We start from the raw sequence: 21,815 nt of genomic DNA, 5'->3' as shown, positions 1-21,815 counted from the left end.
TAAATCACAAAACAGTTAATAGGGATAAAGAAGGCCATTATATAATTGTAAAGGGATCAATTTGGCAAAGGGATATAATAATCATAATTATAGGTGCTCACAAGTTATGGATGAGATATGTTCCTGAGAACATCTTTAGGTTAGATTCTTATATAACTCAGATTCCTGATGAACACCACATATACAGTAAGCATAATAGCAATAACAACAACAATAATACTATAATGGCTTTTATGTGGTAATAATAATACAGTATAATACTGTAATAATAATACTTCTGAAATGTAATAGTAAGTTACAAAAACTATTGTGCTCTTTGTTTTAATTCAAACAAACAGAACATAAAACTCATACAAAAAGTTCAGATAGCAGAAATTTCAAAAAAGAATATTAAAGGTTAATACTCACTTAACATTGCAACAATGTCTTTCTTTCTGTAAGGGGCATTTGTGAGGCAAGAAAACAGGCCAACATTCATCCACAGGTGATGATGGAGAAGGTGCCAGAGAATCAGGATTTGGAGGAGGAAAGCTTGCCACTGAAGTTGATTCCTTGAAAAGGGTGTCTAAGACTATTTGCACAGTCTTCTTTTTTCATTGTGAATGGCTTTGTAGGAGCTGACATTCTCACTGCATGGAAAACCTTTGTAAACCACTCAATGTTAGGATCTTGCTCCTCAAGCTTAGCAAATTTTGTTTCAACAAGGTAAGAGGCCTCATCTAATTATTTTGTCAAAAACTTTCTTGGCTCTGGATCTTCTGATCCTTCATGTTCTTGTGTTTCTACCAATTGCTTCAGAATCTACGAGACTAGCCTTGAGTATAAAGATACTGCACAAATAAATCACTTACAACATGTGGGTCTGTTTACATGCATGGAAGAAACTAGTCCCTGAATTGTTATTTTACTTTTGTAATTATAAATTATCCTCATGGGGAGCCTGTTCATAAGTACAGAATGCCATAAGTCAGGTCATCTCTAACCTGGAGACTGCCTATATACATGCACCCAACACTGGAGCACCCAGATTCATAAAAGATCACAGATTAGCAACTTAATGTTGCATCTCAAGGCACTAGAAAAACAAGAACAAACCAAGTTCAAAGCTAGCAAAAGAAACGAATTAACAAAGATAAGGGCGCCACAAAATGAAATGGAGCCCATAAGAATACAAAGCATCTATGAAACTAAAGGTGGTCCTTTGAAAACACAAATAAAATTGATAAGCTACTAGTTAGACTAAGAAGGGTGAAGATACAAATAGACATGAAATAAAATGAAAAAGGATACATTACAAATGATACCACAGAAATACAAAGGATCATCAGAGCCTACTATGAATAATTTCCTAGTAATATGTAACTGCCTGAGATTGAAGTAGGAAGAAATTAAAATCCTGAACAGATAAGTAATGAATAGTGAGATTGAATTAGTGATTTAAAAAAATCCTCAGGACCAGATATTCACAGCTGAATTCTACCAAATGTAAAAAAAAAAAAAAACTGGTACCAAAAATCCTGAAACTTCAAAAATACCAAGGAGGAGAGAATTCTCCCTATCTAATTCTATGAAGCCAGTATCATCCTTACAAAAGCTAGACAAAAACATGACAAAAAAAAAAAAAAACTGATGAACATAGACACAAAAATCTGCAGCAAATACTAGCAAACTGAATCCAACAATACATCAAAAAGATAATACACCACATTCAAGTGGGTTTCATTTCAAGGATCAAGAACAGTTCAGCATACACCAATCAATAAATGTGATTCATCACATAAACAGAATTAAGGACAAAAACCATATAGTCATCTCAATAGATGTAGGAAAAGCATTTGATAAAATTCTGTATCCCTTCAAGATGAAAACCCTCAAGAAAGTGGGCATAGAAAGAAGATACTGCAAAATAATATGACAAACCCACAGACAACATCATAGTGAACATGGAAAGGTTGAAAGTAATCCTATTAAGAAATACAAAATATAAGGAAGCCCACTTTCACTACTCCCATTCAACATAGTAATAGAAGTCCTAGCCTAGAGCAATCAGACAAGAGAGGAAAATAAAAGGCATCAAAACTGGAAAAGAATAAGTCAAATTATTTCTGTTCATTGACAATATGATCCTAGGTCTAAAAAACCCTACAGACGTCTTCAAAAATCTTGTAGATTTGTTAAAAGGTTTCAGTAAAGTTGCAGAATACAAAATCCACGTGTGAAAAACACTAGCATTTTTATACACCAATAATGATCAAGCTGAGAACCAAATCAAGAACTCAATCTCAACAGCTATAAAAACAAAAAATAAAACCTCTGAATATATCTAACTAGGTGAAAGATTTCTATAAAGAAATACAAAACACTGATGGAAGAAATTTTAAATGAGAGAAACTAATGGAAACACACCCCATGCTCATGATTCAGAATTAATATTGTTAAAACAACCATAGTCCCCAAAGCAATCTATAAATTCAATACAATCCCTATCAGAATACCAATGACATTTTTTCACAGAATAAGGAAAAACAACTCTAAAATTTATAGTCAAAGCAATCCTAAGCAAGAAGAACAAAGCTGCAAGTATCATATTATCCGACATCAAATTATAGTATAAGTCTATAGTAAATAAAACAGCATGGTACTGTTATAAAAATATAAACATAGATCAATGGAACAGAATAGAAAGCTTAGAAATAAACCTGCATATACAGAGTCAACTGATCTTTGACAAAGTTGACAAAAATATATACTGGGAAAAGGAAAGCCTTTCAATATATGATGCTGAGAAAATTAGATTACCATATACCAAAGAATGAAACTGGACCCCATACAAAAAAATCAATTCAAGATATAATAAAGACTTAAATGTAGGGCCAGAAACTATAAAAGTACTAGAAGAAAACCTGGGGAAAACTCTTCTATACTTTAGTCTATAAGACTTCAAAGTATAAGCAACAAAAACAAAAATAGACAAGTGGGACTTAAACAAAAAATCTTCTGCACAACAAAATAAATAATCAACAAACTGAAGAGATAATCTAATGGAAGAAAATATTTACAAACTATTCATGTGACTGGGGACTAATATCCGGAATTCACAAGAAACTCAAGCAACTCAACAAAAACAAAAGCCCCTCTAATACCCTCATTACAAAGTGGGGTACAGACATATTTCAAAAGAAGCCATACAAATGGTCAACAAGCATACGAAAAAAATGCTCATCATCACTAATCACTGGAGAAATGCAAATTAAAACCACAATGAGATATCATCTCATACCAGTCTTAATAGCTATTATTAAAGAGTCAGAAAATCACAGATGTTATCAAGGATGCAGAGAAACAGGAACACTTATACACTGTTGGAGGGAATGTAAATTAGTATAACCTCTATGGAAAACAGCATGGAGATTTCTCGGAGAACTAAAAATAGATCTACCATTTGATCTAGCAATCCTGCTGCTGAGTATCTACCCAAAGGAAAAAAAATCATTATATCAAATAAATATACCTGCACTTATGTGTCTCTTGTAGCACTGGTCACATTAGCAAAGATACAGAATCAACCTAAGTGTCCATCAATGGATGATTGAAACCATGTCTCTTGCTGCAGCATGTATGGAACTGGAAACCATTATCTTAAGTAGACTAACTTAAGAAACACTTAACTCAGAAACAGAAAGTCAAATACCATATGGAGTATTACAAGTTGGAGCTAAATAATGTATACACGTGGACATAGAGTGTGGAATAATAGACATTGGAGACTGAGAAGGGTGGGAAGGGGTGAGGGATGAGAAATTACTTAATGAATACAGGGAACAACGTTATTTGGATGATGATTACACGGTAAGCCCAGACTTCACTGCTACACAATAGACCCAGGTATCAAAACAGTACCTTTTATGATTATACAAATAAAAATGAAATGAAATGAAATGCTTAGAAAACACAGTGAGTTATCCAGCGGTTAAAGGCCAAGTAGCGTAAGCCACTGAACCCTTCAACTCATCCAGCTTTCACTTCCAGAGGGCAACCACTCCACAGTGATAATGACCAGGGTCCCTGCCCTCTTCATTATCTCAGTGGGTGATTTCATTTCTGATCAAAAGCTCAAGTTCCAGAGCACATACAATGAAAATAATTGGGGAAAAACATTCCACAAAGTTCCACAAAGCAAAATTTAAATTTGCTACACACTAAGTACTACAATGAATCTATGACAATGAAGTGATGTGTAGGCATTGTATTTTATACTAGGTATTATAAGTAATATGAAATAATTTAAAGTATACAAAAAGATGTGCATAGGTTATATGCAAATACCATGACATTTTATGTAAGAGTCTTGACCTCCATAGATTTTGGAACCAATCCCCCCAAAATACCATAGGAGACTGTGCTTCTAAACTTCCATTTCTTCATCTATAAAAGGGAATAATAATAACAATATTTCCCTGATTGGAATGATGTGAGGACCCAGTGAGATTGTTTAAGTCAAATAAGCACAAAAGAAGCCCTCAGTGCATGTTATCTCTTGTTTCCTTCATTTCTTCATCAAGTATATATTCAGTGTCTACTAAGTGTGAGGCATGCCTTGTGTTCTATGCTACACAGAAAAAAACCCTCAGAATTTTGTGGAAACATATAACCCAGAAAGAACAGAGCACAGAGACAACAGTTGCAGCACAGCATGGAGAAAGCTGGGAAAGAGGAAGGCAGAGGCTGCTGGACCCTGGAGGAAGGTCACAGACCCAGGCTGGGCAAAGCACAGCTTCTGGGACTGCACCTATGGTTTATCCTATAAGGGTACATGTGAATCTTTCTAAATGCCGAATATAAATGTCTTAATACAATTATGAGAACAACATGGTGGCCATGTTGGCCAATTGGATGAAAGTATTTCAAATTGTATATGGAAAACAACACACTGTATCCCATGATAGTATTAATGTGCACAAATGTGATTTAATTACAAATAATAATAATAAAAAGAAAGGAGTATAACCTGACTTGTGAGAGAGATAGGTGAGGGGTCAAAAAAGCAGCTCAGAAATAGGAACCAGCATGATCAAAAGTAGGAAGGTGGGTGGTGCCTGTGGCTCAAAAGGGTGAGGAGCTGGTCCCATATGCTGGAGGTGGTGGGTTCAAAGCCAGCCCCAGCCAAAAACTGCAAAAAAAAAAAAAAAAAAAAAAAAGCAGGAAGATGACAAGCAAACAAGAAGGACAATTAGTTCCAGCCTGCAGGGGTGCTACTCAAGGAGCAGGACCTTCAAGAGGCCAAGCACCAAATGGCATGGCCTCTCTTTGGGGGCAGTGGGGAGTCAGACAAAGGCCCTGCATTCTAGAAGGTTGCTCTGACTTTGGTGACAGAGGGAGAGGGCCTGTGGAGCCAGAGTGGAGACACGTGACAGCAATCTAGAAGGTAATGGGGCTAGCTGATGGCAGTAGAGTCCAGAACAATTAAAAAGTAAAAGTGGCAGAACTCAGGGGTAGATAGGATACAGATGGTGAAGGGAAAAATCCAGACCAAGCATCTGGCCATGGAGACTGAGTGGGTGGCGGTGCCTCTTGGTTAAACAGAGCAAGCAGGAGGAAGGCAGGTGGGGGAGGGAGAGGGAGGAGTTTGATTCTGGGACAGACTGGATGAGACTGGCTTAAAGGACCAGAGGGGGCACATCAGAAAGAAGGGTAAGATGATCTTGCTAATGGAGGTTGAGAGGGTGACTGCACAAACAGAGAACCCCAGTGTCTCCCCTTCTGCCATCCGGCACAGGTCCTGGCTGTGGCTGCCTGCAGCAACATGAGGGCATTGTGGCTTTCTTGGCACTTACAGATGATCCTGGTACCATGACAACTTCTTCACAGGTCCCCTTGGCTCCCATCTCTGTCCTCAAATGCATTCTTCTCCTCCCTCCTCCTGCAGGCCTTTCTAAAAGACTACGTAAATCAGGTTACTTCCTTGCTTAATAACCTTCAATGCCTCCCTACTGCCTTCAGGATTCAAGTAAATCTTTTCTGTATGGCAGTTTAATAACTTTCTGCTCATGTAGTGTCTACGTGTTTTACAAACAACTCAAGAAAAAAAAAGGAACAAATGCACTTAGCTCCCTGGATATTTTAGAATGGGTGGAGAATCCGTCAGTATTTTCATCATCCTTAAGTGATACCTTGGCCCCTTCTATTGCTAAGCACCACAGTATCCTGAATTTGAGACATGGGATTAGACATCAGATAATTCTCCAAAACTTCTTGGTGTGGCCCTGCTTCTCTCTCTAATCTCCTCCCGTATCACACCCCCCCCCCCACACACACACACATTCTTTAGAGTAATTCATAAGAACTTCAACTCCTTGCTGACATCCTTTCTCCTATTTCTGGATTTCTAAACATGCTTGTCCTCTTGTTCTCTGTCCCTAATGCCCTTTTATCTTTTATGAGTATCCTCTCTTCCCTTTTTGCCAGGCTACTTACTACTCATTATTTAGGACTCATCTTAAAAAAATCTCCTCCGGAACCTTCCAGAAACCTTTTCTAATGCCTTTTGGTGATTTAGGTATTCATCTTCTGCACTCCCATACCTGGGTTTCCTTCCGTCTGTCATGTCATGTCCCATGCTGGGGAGCTTCTTAGGGCCAGGAGCTGCATCTTGTCTATCTTCACATCACTACTAGGTACCACAGAGACCCAGCATGGAACAGGTACTTGATAATACACTAGATAAACTAATTTCTCTGAAAATCCATGATTATGTTTATTTCCACATCATCAAATACATCTAGATCCCAGACAAGTAACTATTCAACCCTTGTCTCCTCCAGCGTCAACAAGGCTTGCAGTAGCACCAGTTTATAAGCACAGGATCCATTAACACACCAAGGGGGAGTTACTGTAGGAAGGATTGTTTGCTATAGTGTGGCATCAATGAGATTATAAACTGGAGCAAGTGGCCTTTGGGGAGTAGCACCATTTAATTGTTATATTTTGCTGTCTCCATTATTCTAAGAAGCTAGGGTAGAAAATGAATTTAAAACAGTTAAGTCATTCCCCAAAGAAAACAGTTTAATAACTTTCCTTCTAGACAGTGTCTACATGGTTTCTAAACAACTGAATGGAAAAGTAAAAAGTAATTTCCCTGATATTTTGGACTGAGTAGAGATGGTCTCAGACTCCTCCAGCATCTTCAGCCCTTTGGTTTCCAACAGGAAACACTCTGGCTCCAGAGAACTCAATACACCACAGAATCCTGGCATTTTAGGACTAGAAAGAATCTTAGAAACCGTTGAATCCCACAGCCTCATTTCAAACATCAAAAAACAAATGTCCAGACACAGTTATAAGCACTCATGTGCCTGTGTCCAATTAGGTGCACACCTGAAATATCAAGTAACTGGATAGCATTCCAAGGAGGCCCAGGGATTAAAATTAAGTTCTCCCAGTAGGGTTGGATATGAAGTCCTTCCCTCCAGGAGCTCAGAGCCAGTGGGAAAAAAGATCATTTAAGTGGAACTATAAGCAGAAGGAGTACTTAACCCAGAACAGAAGGAATCCATCTCAGCTTCTAAGAGATGGAAATATGTGGACAAACACCCAAGTATGAGTTAGCCAGGTAAAGAGGATAGGAGTAGGCAGGAAGAACAGCGTCGTAGGCAAAATAAACTGCACATACAAAAGCCTTGAGGTAAGAACTCATGGAAAATTCTAGAAATAACACGTTTATAAAATCTATACCATGGATTTGGGGATGGGGGTGGAGATTGGTGAGAGGAAAAAGAAAGCTAAGTCCAAATTCTAAAGTGCCTTATATTGTAATAGCAATGCACGGTAATGCTAAGGAATTTAGACTTTTTCCAAAGGTCAATGGGGATAAATTGAGGGGGAGTAATATGAGTCGATAATGCCTTGTAAAGTGATCAATGGTGGCAGGGTGGAGTCAGAACTGGAGAACCAACAGGAAGTTGTAGTCAGACATGCAATGAACTGCAGGAGGGATAGCAGGAAAGAGGGAAAAAAACAAAACAATGGGACCTAAGAAATATTTGAAAGGTGTTCTGGAGAATTCTTGGTTATGGGTTGATGTGGGAGGGTAGTAATAGGAAAGAGTCATGGCGATACCAGATTCTGACCTGGGTCGCTGAGTAATGCCATCCACTGAATGGAGAACACTCAAGAGGAGGCACCAGTGTGGGGCAGGAATTTGGGAAGAACTGTTATTTGTTATGTACTTATTGTGTGTCAGGCATTAAGATCAATGCTTTTCGTTTTACTATCATTGGATCCTCACTCCAATGCTATAAATTATGTAATATTATTATATGCAAAACACAAATAAGATACTGAGGCACAGAGATAGGTATATTTTCCCTTTCTACCAAGGTCTCACAACTGATGAATGGCTGAGCCAAAATCCAGACATAGGGTTAGGTAGAAATCAATAATGCTGTAAGATTTCAAATGCTAATTATACATACAATCTGGGTAGGTAGCCATAGTCTAGGTTTCAGAAGAAGAGTCCACCCTGGTGTCCTGGAAGTAAAGTGAGGAAAAGGTTTCTAAAAAGAGGGAGTGGTGGCAATGCACATGCTGCTGAGAGATTATAACAGGTCTGAGAAGAGATTATTGGACTTGGCAACATGGAGTTTATTAATCTCCACCGTCATAGAATCAGTAGAGAAAACAATGCTACCTGGGATGGGCTCAAAAAATTGGAGGCAAAGAACTAAAGGCAGTGAATATAAACTTTCTCAAAGAATATTGCTACAAGAGGGAGCAAAGGAATGGAGCAGTAGAGAGCAACACGGGGTCAGGGAAGGTTCCGCTTTTAATATGAGAGCTAATTAAGCAAGCTTTTATGCCAATAAGAATGAGCCAATAGGGAGATAATTCTGATGTTATAGTAAAGACAAGTGAGAAACTGTAAGAGAGCACTCTTGAGGAAGCCGGTGCACAGGTGGGATGGTTTACCGGAGAGAGGAGCAAGACTAATGGATCCACTGTTGCTTGGGGAAAGGCAAGCATTTGGCACAAGCACGGCTAGGTTGATGGATGTGTTGGTGGAAGGCTGAAACAGTTTTCTTCTTCTTTTTTTTTTATTTTTTATTTTCTCAGTGGAAAAAAAAAAAGAAGCAAGATTAGAAGATGAAGAGTGAAAGGCTAGAAGTTTTGGGAAAAAGAAGTGTGGCATTATGATTTAGCTCTGTGGCCCCACTTGAGATCTGGGAGGATAAATTTGAAATTAGTTGCTATGGCTTGAGTGTGTCTCCCAAAGAAACTTAATTCCCAATTGAGCAGTTTTGAGAGGTAGAACCTTTAGGTCATGAGGGCTAATGTTACTAAGGTGGAACTGGGTTGGTAAGGATGAATTTGAGTTTAGGCCCCTTTCTCTTTCTCTCTCATTTGATGGCATGTTAGGACACAGCAAGAAGGCCCTCCCCAGATGCTACCCTTTTGATCTTGAACTTCTTAGCCTCCAGAAGTATAAGAAACAAACCCCTATTGGTATAAATTACTAAGTCTCAGGTATTCTGTTATGGCAGCACAAAATGGACTAGGGCATGAGATCCAGTTTTTTCCTCCAGGCATATTTAGCTTCTTAGATTCAGGTGTAGAATGGGTGGAAATTTAGCTTTCAGTAACAATATTAGGGTTTTTCCAGTGAAGCGTAATAAAAGGAAAGAGAAGCAAGAATATATACAAAAAGTAAATATGGTAATAAAATAGAAAATTGAAAATAAGGGAAACAGTGGAGTCAGGTTGCAAAAATAAGGCAAGCTCGATGGTAGGGATCTCAGCAAGACAAAGACCTGTGGGGACACTAAAGAAATAGGTGGAAAGCTGGCAGCAGTCAGTATTTACTATGCTGAGAGGCTGGGGTTGCAGGGATTACTCACGACAAGGCCGTAGGTGAGCCACAGGAGAGGGTGATTGAGCTGGAATGGATGGAGGAACGTATCAGTGGAGATGAGTCACTTGAGCAGCTGAGAGGTCAGGGAGTTGGATGACTCATCTCCATACCTGCTGAACTCACAAAAAATGATGGTAGGAAGGGTGGAATAGAGAAATATAGTGATCCAGGTATTAAAATCTTTGATGATACCCAAACAAGAGTGACACCAGACAGGGTGGGGGGCTAGGATCCAGTGATGTGCAAGTCAAGCAGGCTGGGACGGAGCCTGTTGAGGAAGGACAGGACAGTGGTACAGGGTGGACACCCAGCTCACGCCTAGGCTCTGAAGGACAGCAGGCACCCTCCAATGAGAGGGTCTGTGGAAGCCACTTCCCTGGGGGAATCAGGTGACAATAAGAGCAAGAGGTGGGGGCATCATCCAGAGAATAGGTATATATACTCCAGAAGGTCTGGGACAGTGGATAAGAGGTTAGTGAGTAGAGAACTTGAGCCACACAGAGCTGTGCCAACCTGCCTGGATATGGTAAGAGGCCCACTGACTAAGGGCCACAGAATAGGAAGGCCTCCTTGGACCAATGCTGGTGGCCCCTTAGGATTGCTGTGTCATAGTTCCCTTTGGAATATGCTGAACTTGGCTGTCTTCAGGGCATCCAGGACAGTGGGGTCCAGCAGGTGGTGGGACCTCTAGGTCTGAGACTGGGAAGAAAGAGGGCCAAGCAGGAGATGCAGACCCGGGAGTCAGCAGCCTGCAGATGGCTGCTACAGCCATGGGGATCCAGGAGCCCAGCCCAGGGTGGGCATTCAGGAAGATGAGAAAAGGATCTGGGATAGAACTCCCAGTAAGGCCAACAATAAGAGACAGCACAGATGAGAAAAACTATAGAGGAGGCAGAGGAGCGTCCAGGGGACATGGAGGAGACTCAGAAGGCATGGCAGGCTGAGGGAAGTGCTCTGTGGCAAACACTGCAGCGAGGTCAGCTAAGGTAAGGAGTGGAACTTTCCATTGGGTTTAGCAGTACAGAGTCACCGGTGCCCTTGCTGAGAGCTATGGCAGCAGCTCCGTGGAGGAGGAAGCCAGGCTGCCCGGGTAGAAGGGTGAGTGAAGGAGGTGGAGACAGTCATCTCTCTCTGCCACTTCCTAGCTGTGGCACCTTGAATGACCTTCTTGTCCTCTCTGAACCTCCGTCTTTCAACCTGGAAATAAGGATGTTAATACTGACCTTATAGGATTGTTGTGATCAAGTAAAATTAAGTAAAACCTGATGTGTTTGATAACAGCAGGTATGCCATAAATAATAGTTGTGGTAAATATGGCAAGGTGGCACGTATTCATATCGTTGCTTAGCTGTGAAGGTTTTGAAAAATCACACTGTGACAAGAATGAGATATAGAGTTAGTAGATTTATTTTTATTTTTTAATATGGAATAGATTCACTAGGGCAGCTTTAGAGATTGAAAATAGAGCTGTAAAAAGGGAAGAAAGCCATCCCTTGTTGGAATGAACCCGTGACCTTGGCTGTATCAGCTCCTGTTATAAGGAATAGGACTGACTTGAAAATCCTCAAACACATTTGGAAAAGCTACAAGGGTTCCCAGAAAGTGAGGCTGTTCAGAGACCTCAACAATTGCCGTCCACGGCTTCAATAGGCCTTATCACTCCAGCTATAATATGCTTTCTGGAATGAAATGCTGTTGATTATACAGCCGGGCTATGATTTTCTGATTTGTGCAACAATATCTCCCTGGAAGGAAGATAGATTGTCATGCATTGAATTCCTAATCCAATGCCTAATTTTGTCCAAGGTACTGTAAATCTTGATGTGCTACCTGAAGGGAAACTTTCGATTTCTGAAAAATGAATATTATAGCATTTTCTATGACCTAAAGAGACCTGTGCAGCAGGCATGAGCCATGCAGTATGGATTTTTGCCAGCTGCAAAGATGCTGAATATAGAGAATAGCATGTGCCAGTCTGGCCAACTATTACCCTGTGCCTGGGTTCCCCTCGCCTTCAGCAAATTCAAGTTTTGAAAGTCTAAATAAAATAAAGCACTGAAGGGTTAATTATGAGTGTTAAGCACCACTGGGGTACTTTTGGTCTATCTCAAGGCTTATCATCCAAACTTCCAAACTTCAGCCACTTCTTCAGACCTTGGAGGAGAGGAAGGATGGGGTAGCAGCTTCAGAGGGGTTGCCAGAAAACAAACCCACCCATAATTTTCAAACTTAACTCAGTTCACGTCCACCCTGACATCCCTAAACTCGGCGGGACAGTGGGGGGCAAGGTGTCTTTTTTGTGTGTTCTCACCGTCTCTAATCTAGTGCTTAAACTCTTGAAGTTGTTAATTATTGAAGGCTCCGGAATGTCTACTTGGAGCTATAGTTTCCTATTCATTTCCAAAGATTGAGGAAATACCATTGCCCATGTCAACAATAGTGGAGGAGGAAAATTAATGAAGATCGTAGCAACTGGTATGGTGCCTGAATGTTATAAGTCCCTGGAAAGAGTGTGTTGAAAGTATTTAATTGATGGACTAATTTCATTTGTGGTCTGAATCACGTCTCAGCCCTAGAATCTTTGAGCTCAAGACCCTGTGTAAATCTTTCCCTCCATACCACACTCCTCTGTCCAGTGCTGCAGGAGGTCCTGGAGGAAGAGAGGGCAGGCTGAGTTGGCATCCATGAAGGAAAAGATCTGATGCTAAACTGATCTCCAAGAAGAAGATTTTTGGCAGTAAAGATGAAGGCAGGGTGTTGTAAGTGGTAGACGTCTGAGCAAAATAGTGAGAGGACAGAATAGGGAGCGGTCTGACTTGCCTGGAGTATGAGGTGGGAAACAGAATAGAAGGGAATCTGGGACGGTAGTCTGGGAGTCCTGAGTGCCAGCTTCACAACTCTGGATAGGATTCAGCAGGGAACACAAGCCACTGATGTTTCAAAAGCAGAGAAGGATCGACAAAAATTATTACTTGTAAGATACGATTGTGTCTGCATTTGCATTACAATGATAGCTTTCTTAGGTATCCATTGTTTGAATACTGAGCATTTTAGAGATTAATCACTGTTTCTTGGAAGATGTTATTACTGCATGTGGTTCTATTTCATAGATAATATAACTGAGGTCATCCGAATATATTTTCTAGCACGAATTGTCCACGTATATGACAAATTTGTGAAGAAATCCCTACTGCACACATTGCACTGCACTGGGCACTGTGAGGACATAAAAATGTGTGGAATCAGATTTCTGCTCTCCAGAAGCTGAAAACCCAAAGGAAAAATAAGGTAACTACAATGCCCTACAAATCGCTGATTTCATCAAATCTCTTGTGGTTGTACATAGTAGAAACCCATTCAAATTACCCCAAACAAGCTACAAACCCAAGCCATGGACACACTCACTGTAAAGCACAGCTATGACTCAGGAAAGGAGGGGAGCAGCTGAGCCTCCCCAAGGACTAACTCCAAAGAGGAGAAAATGCTCCCCCGCCCTGCCTCCTGACTCATTCCTCTCTCTGCACTAGCACTCTCTGTGCACAGGGCAAATGCTGTCCCACCATGCTCTAATTCCAGCCTCAAAAGGCAGCTTTAAATCAATGCATCTCAGGCCCAAAGTAGCCTTCCCAGCCCAGAGAACTCAGCTGATCCACACGGGCCTGTCTGGTCAACTGCGAGGCAGTGTGTACAGATGGCCAACAAGAGTCAAACAGCTCCAGTGCTCCTCCCAGAGCTGTTGGTGGTAGCTTATCGACACAGGAGGCATTCGGGAGATGGAAAGACACCCTAATACGTATCATCCTTGCCACCATGGGCTCAGAAGCTTAGACATTTCAGTGGTGGATAAAATCTTTCACAGCTGAGAAGCTCTTGGAACCCTCGCTGAAGGAAGGGACTTTGGGCTGTGCATGGGGGATCACAGGGTTTAGACTTGCAGACACGTGAAAGTCTGAAGAGAAAGCAACCCCCAAGTAAAGACTGGTGAGCGAGCATGCACACCACACACTCTGTTCACATGTGGCAAGTAAATAAAATTAAAAGCAGCTTCGGAATGTGTAAGCATTGACACCAGGCTCCTGTCATCCTTCAACTAGGGGTAAAGCATCAAACATCTGATGGTCAGAGTCAGCAGGAGCACACTTTAAGGCCGCTGGCACATGTCACCCTGCTGTGGCACATTCCTTGGTGCTGACCACACCTGTGCCCAAGCCAGCCATAGGGAGTCCCCTGGAAGCTCGGGGATGCCCCAGTGGGTCAGCACCCACAGACCCTTTTCTACCCAGGAGCAGAGTCTAGACACCAGGTCCCAGGGTAGAGGAGAGGAAGTTGGAATCTCAAACACTGTCTCCATAGCCTTAAATCCCAAAAGGATAGATGTCATACTCACAGACCTGAAAACACCCTAGTGGCTATTGAGAATAGGAACCTAAAAGACAACTGTGGCTGGCCTTCTGGCCAATGCCAAGTACTGAGCCTAGTTCCATGGCTGGACCTGAAGACAGGTCCTCCGGACTCCTGTGTGGTGCTTCTTCCACTGTGCCCACTGCCTCCCCACCTCAGCCTTGCCAGAGCTGACTACAGCTGGGCAGGTGCCACATGTCTGCCAGGACCCACATCTGTGGGAGGCAGTGCTGGCCTTGGTCACTACTGTTCAATCCCCATCCTCCTTCCCACTTCCCATCTTAGCTCTTAGCCCTTTCCTTTACTCCTTTTCTCTTTTCTCCCTTCCTTCACCCTCATTCATCAAATATTTGTTGTGCTACTACTATATGTCAGCTCCCACATGAGGATCATTTAATCAAGACAGATGGCTACTGTTCTCAGGGAGGTCTCAGATAATGACAGCAGAAAGACACACATACACAATGTGAAAGAGAAAGAGACAGAGAGTGTAAATATGTAAACAGATTAAAAGTTAAGGTAGATACGTGTTATGAAGAAAACCACCAAGGTGCAAGCTATAGAAGGAGGGCAAATGTTTACTTGAGATGGCCTTGGGCTAGTAAGTGGCCCCTCCATTCTCCCTGAGGAGGTGATACTTAGGTGAGACCTAACTGATAAGAAGCTGCCCACGGGCAGTGTCAAGGCAAGAGAGCAGCATGTGCCCCTGCCCTCAGGTCAGCTTGGGCTTGGGGTTTCAGGGAGAGCCCAACAGCTGAGGGAGGGCGTAAGTGCAGTCACATAGGCCGGGAAAGCTGCAGCAGCCGTAGTCTGTGCAAAGTGAAATAGGAAGCCTTTACAAAGGCTTCTAAGCAAGAGCATATTATGGGACAATTTAAACTTTAAAAAGAATCTTCTAGCAACGTGAAGAATGGATGGGAAAGGGTGAAAGTGAAAGCAGGAAAACCAGTTAGGAGGATGTTGGGGTGATCCAGGTGGGAGACTATGGTGGCTGGACGGGGATGGGGGTGAGAAAAAGGGATAAATGTGTACAGATCACAAACACAGCTAACCAGACAAAGTGACAGGTTGGCTGTAAGGGCAGAGGGAAGAGGAGGAATCAAAGGTGGGAGGCTCCTACATTTCTGGGAGCATGGGACAGGGGTGAGGCATTATGTTAGGGAGGGCACAGCATCCTGTCTGGAAGCGTTCTGTTTCTAAGGTCTTTGAACTTTCAGGTACAGTCAGCTTTGTACAAAATTGGACTGCAGAGGAGAGCCCTGGACTGAATTGTGTGTGTAATGTCAAAGAGAAGTCCCTCAAGCAAGCTTCAGTAAAATTGGATTTGTTATGAGGATTCAGAGGACTCTCACCAAAGCTGAAGGCAGAAATTATAGGCAGGCCTCTCAAGGAGCTGCAGCCAGCAGGCCTGCAGCCCAGGAGCTGAGGCTCCCTTTTGCCTCTCTCTTTGATGGTCTCATCCAGCCTCTCTGAGTCTGGGACTTCAGTCCGTCTCTCTCTCTCTGTCTGCTGTATCTGTCTCTGCATTTCCCTCCCGGTCTGTCTGCCTTTCTTTCTGTATTTCCATCCCTTTCTCTCTTGACGTGTGTGGCTGCAGGGGTGAGTGTGCACCTGTCCTTGGGCCTTGCTTCTCCAGGACCATTTCTCTTCTTTTTCTCTCTTCATGTGTTTCTGTCTCTGCACTATCTCCTCTCCTGCTCTCCTCTCTTTCCTCTTTCTCCCTCCTTCCCTTTCTTTCTCTCCCCTCTTCCTCCCTTCCTTTCTCTCTCACACTCTTCTCACTCCCTGTCTCCTTCTCTCCATTTTAGCCCCTTTCTTTCTCTTATTCTTTCCTCCCTCTCGCTTTCTTCCCTGTCTCTCCCTCCCTTCTGTCCCCCTCTCTTTCTCACTCTCCTTTCCTCTCCCCTCTCCTTCTCCCTCCTTCTTTCTGTCTCTCCTCCTTTCTCTCTCTCTCTGTCTCTTCTCACTCTCCCCCCTACCTATCTCCCTGTCCCCCTGGCTGCACTCTCTATTGAACAGCCTCCTTTTACACTGCTCCCTTCTTTCTCTGCTTCTGTGCACAAATGACCAGACTGTGGCTGTCCCCAACATTTACAATCTTTTCCAGTCCACCTGCCTAGCAAAGACTGACCACCAACCCTGAATTCCAATTTCAAATGCCTGGGGGAGATGATCTGATTAACCCAGTGTGGGTCAGATGTTTATTTCAGCCTCAATTTGTGGTCAGGAAGTCAGGAAACAGCGGCAGGGACATATTAGGCAGTTATAAAAATGATGATATGCCACTGATCAGCAGAGCACTGAGGTCCTGGCCAGTAGGAAAAAAGAAAAGAGATAAAAAGACTTGGAAAATAAGTAAAACACTCACTATTTGAAAATGCTATAAACATCTACTTCAAAATACATCAGAATCTAACAGAACACTAGAGCCTGGTGAAGTCACAGGATTAAATAGCTATCTCAAAAATCAGCATAATTTATTTTCACTAGTAATAATCAACTAGCAAACATAATTTCAAAGAAGGTGTAACTCACATTAGCTATAAAAGCCATAAAATAGGCAAGAATAAAAAAGCAATTGGGAAAAAAGTTAACATTCTAATAAATATATATATATATGTGGAAATTCAAATTGAGGTCATAAATGGGACAACTTAATATTATAAGAATGTCAGTTTTCTCCAAACTAGTCTATAAATTCAATTGCAGTTCCAGTCAATTTTCCAAATGGAGTTTTAAAGGAGTTTCCATGTACTTTTTTATGTACATGGAAACAGGAGAACTGAAAGAATTTCCTCTGAAGCATGCTGTCCTGTCATCAGCTAGGGACAGGGGAGGGCAGGGAGCTGAGAAGGAACATTGTGAAGTGCTCTGAGCCTCACCAGGTCACTACAGCATCCTCTGAGAACTGAAGCAGGGCACCAGGGCAAAGAGAGATCTGCTGGGACACAGAAAGATAGAAAGATGGGGTAGCGACAGAGACCACAGTGAACACCCCACTACAGACAGAGCACCCATGACTCCAACAGCTGCTACTTGAGCAATATAGTATGAGAGATCCCCCACACCTTGGATTCCTAGATCCCTAACCCTACTGAAGGGGAAGTCTTGATTCAACCCTCAAAATATTTAAAGCTAGTGCTAATCTGAATCAAATTAAAGGTATAAGAAAGCCCCAAACTCAGCTGAAACAGAGATCAGATTAACTCACCCCTGTACTAGCAGCCTGAGAAGAGGAGGACGCTGCCTTTTCCTGGAGGATAAAATTATTTACCCCAGTCTTACTTCTCTTCTCACATAATGGTGGCAATACAGTTTTAAAAATTATGGGACCCAGGAGCAACCAAGACAAGACGATGCATGGTCAAGACAGAACACAGCAAAGACTCATTTGTTTAAAAAACAACCTCTCAACAAAGTAAGAAGTGAAGTTGTATTAGTTTCCTGTTGCTTCTGTAACAAATGGCCATAAACATAGTGTCTTAAACAACCCAAATTTATTATCTGACAGCTCTGGAGGTCAGAAGTCCAAAATGAGTTTCACTGGACTAAAATCAAAGTGTTGACAGGGCTGTGTTTCTTTCTGAAGCTTCGAGGGGAGGCTTTGCTCCCTCGTATTTTCCAGCTCTTAGAGGTCACATACATTCTTGGCTCAGATCCCTCTCTTCATCTTCAAAGGCACCAACCTCGGATCTCTGTTCATTTTTCCTTTAGCTCTGTCTGACTTACTTCCTCCTCCCTTCTTCCACCTTTAGGACTGTTGTGATTACTTTTGGCCCATCCAGATCATCCAGAATAAATTGTTATTTTAATTTTATCTCCAACCTTAATTCCACTGTGCCATGTAGCTTAATATATTTTCAGTTTCCTGGAATTAGGATGTAGATCTCTTTGGGAGCCATTATTTTGCCTGTTACAGAAGGAAACCTTCTTGATCTCAAGCATATATAAGACAATGGTGAAAAATATGCAACTAAAATCACAGTTCATGGCAAAACATTGAGCATTTTCCCCTAAGCTTGGGAACAATTATTCCCAAAGATTTCTTCTTTTACCCCTTCTGCACTAGAAATCCTACTCAGAACAATAAGGCAAGGACCAAAAAAAAAAAAAAAAAAAAAAAATAAGGGTGTTGCTGGCCAGGAGGTTGCTGTGAGCGTGATGCCATGGCACCCTACCCAGGGGGACAGCTTGAGGCTCTCTCTAAGCCAGCAAAAAAAAAAAAAAAAAAAAAAAAACCATAAAAATTGGAAAGGAAGAAGAAAATTTGTCTTTATGCATACAACATAACTTTTTTATGCAGAAAATATTATGGAATCTCCTAAATTTAGTGAGTGACTTTAGTAAGTTTAAAGGATGTGAGATCGATACTTAAAAATTAATTACATTTTATGTTTTAGCATGAGCAATTAGAAAATGAAAGTTTAAATTAAATACTAAGATGAATACAACAAATGATAGACTTCTATATTGAAAATTATAAAACATTTCTGGGCAAAATTAAATAAAAATAAATAAAAAGATCCATGGACTTTACTATTCCAGATTAATAAAGTTGTCCATTGTTTCTATACTAACTTGTAAATTTAGTGCAATCCCAATCAAAATTCCAAAAGGATTTTTAGAAGAAATTTAAAAGGTGATTATAAAATGTATATGGAAATGTAAAGGCTCTAGAATAGCCAAAACAATTTGGAAAAATAATAAAATCTTTGGAGGATTTACTTACTTGATTTCAAAACCTACTATAAAATTACAGTAATTAAGACAGTGTATTATGGGCATAAAATAATACTTACAGATCAATAGAACAGAATCTAACATCTCAAAATATACCTAAACATATATTGATTTTTGACCAAGGCACCAAAGCAACTCAATGAAGGAAAGAAAAGTCTTATTAACAGAATGTGCTGGAATAACTTGATATCCCAGTGAAAGCAAAATTAAGCCATAAAGTCTCTATCTCGACACATATATTAAAATGTCTCAAAGAGATTATAGATCTAACTATAAATGCTAGAGCCATAAACTTTCTTGAATAAAGCATAGAAGACTGTCTTTGTGGCTATGGTTAGGTAAAGATTTCTTAATCAGAACTCAAAAAGAATTAACTATAAAAGAGAATAGAATAAATTAGATTTCCATAAGATTAAAATGTTCTGTTGATCCAAAAAGTACCATTAGGAAAACGAAAAGGCAAACCACAGACTAGAAAAATATTTACAATGTATTTATCAGAAAAGCAGACTATTAACAAACAGATTCAAGTGGGGAGGGAGTACTGAGAACTCTGACAAATCAACAATGAGACATAATCTAAGAAAGAAATGAGCAAAAACCCTGGAGAATTACTTCACAAAAGATTAGCCAGTAAGAACATGTAAAGGGGATCGACATCATTATTCACCAATATTAGGGAATCTCCTAAATGCAAATTAAAACGACACAGAGATACATTCCATACCCACTAGAATAGCTTCTGTCTAGAAGACTGACAATACCAAATGTCAGTGTGAATTCTCAGGGGTTTCTGGTAAACTGCTACAATGATTTGGAAGAATAGACTGTCAATGTTTTATAAAGTGAAATAGAACTCTACTCTAAGATACAGAAATCTTTATTCTAGGTATCACCCAAAGAAAAATGAAACATATGTTCACAAAAAGACTGCAACAATACTGTTTGTAATGTCCTTTACATAGTACTTAAAAATTGAGAATAACGCAAGCACCTATTGACAACAAAAAGAAAAACAGACCTACTCAGAACTAAAGAAGAAGAAAATGCAGATACTTGCAACGATCGTGAATATAAACAAGAAACTAGATCTAAAATAATATGGATTGTATAATTTCATTTATGCACATTTCTGAATCAGGAAAACATTAGTCCATGGTAGTAGAAAACATACAATGATCATAGTGGGGGAAGGATCAATAGCAATTGCAAGGGAAATTTCTGGGATGATAAACAATCTACATCTTGGGGTTTTCTCAGCTAATTACAAATTTTTATTTTCTAAAGAAATTATTGAAGTACAATTTTACACATAACAAACATGGAAAGACCATAAGTATTCAATTTAGTGAATTTTAAAACTATGTATAGCTTTTGATATATACAAGATATGCGTTAAAAATTTCTATGGAAGAATAAAAATCTATAGTTAAGACAACTTTAAAAAATAAGAACAAAAAGAAGTCCAGATAAGATAATAAAATATACTATAAAGCCATGATACTAAAAGTAGTCTACTACTGGTCTAAAAATAGAATACAGAACAAAAGAACAGCACAGAGAGAGCTATCCAGATCATTTGTCATTTTTTATATGATAAAATAATACCACAGAGAAAATATTGTTTAATAATAGTGCTGGCAAAACTGGAATGCAAGAAAAATAACGCTGGATTCCTACCTAATACAACTTTATTCCATAAGGATGAAAGATCTAAATGTGTAAGACAAACACCTAAAAGGATCAGAATAAAATGTAGGAGAGAGAGAGAGATGGAAAAACACTTCCTAAACAATTCTTCACAAACACACATAGCAGAAAACGGATGGGCTTAATCATATCAAAATTAAGTCTTTTTCAGTTCAATAAAAGACATTTAAAAAGATTTAACAGATGAGAGAATGAAAAAACGTATTTGTGGTATTTAGTATCAATAAGAAGTTTATTATTTAGAATACACAAGAAACTCCAGCAAGTCAAAAGGAAAATAGGCGCAATCCCAAATTAAGCATTTTAAAAGGTTATGATTTAGAAATATATATTAAAACTCAAAGGAATAAAATGCATGTGAGGAGATGTTCAAACTCATTGGTAATCAGAAAATGCCAATTAATTAACCAGGAACTTAGAACTTATTGGACTAGTAAAATTGAAAGACTGGATAAGGCCAAGTGCTGGAGGGGATGTGGGTGAATTGACATTTCCCTGAATTGCTGGTGGGAGCAGTGCAGCCATTCTGAAAAACAGTCTGGTGGTACTTAGTCAAATTAAGTTTATAAATATCTACAACCCGCTCCTTGGATGAGTACCCCAAGAAATTCTCACACAAGTCCCAGGGGCACAAGTCTGAGGATGCTGAGCCCTTTCAGGTTGCAGGGGTGGGACGAGTGGTCAGGTAAACCATAGCTGGTGTTCACCGTGGTGTCCACCATGGTGTCATACTAGTCCACAGCAGCAGCAGAGAATCAAAGGTCAGTGGCAAAGATCCAGAAAACACAGAGCTCAGTATAATTAGAAAGAGAATGAAATATATGACAGGATACTATTTATGTAAATTTCATATACAAGCACCCGGAACAACAATATGCTGTTTGCAGAAGGAAACACATTAAACCCTTCACAATGATTGGCTAAGGGTAGAAGCAAGGCAGGAATTGGAGAATAAGAAAATAAATGGAACAGCAAAGGGCACGTGCATGGTCCAGTGATGATCACAAGTCCTGAACCAACTTGACCTTCTGTACCTGAGGCTCAAAAACTGGTTGTAGGA

The sequence above is a fragment of the Otolemur garnettii genome, unplaced genomic scaffold, assembly GCF_000181295.1.
Source record: "Otolemur garnettii isolate 467f Iridium unplaced genomic scaffold, OtoGar3 scaffold00032, whole genome shotgun sequence".
NCBI lineage: Eukaryota > Metazoa > Chordata > Mammalia > Primates > Galagidae > Otolemur > Otolemur garnettii.
This window is presented reverse-complemented; position numbering follows the sequence as displayed.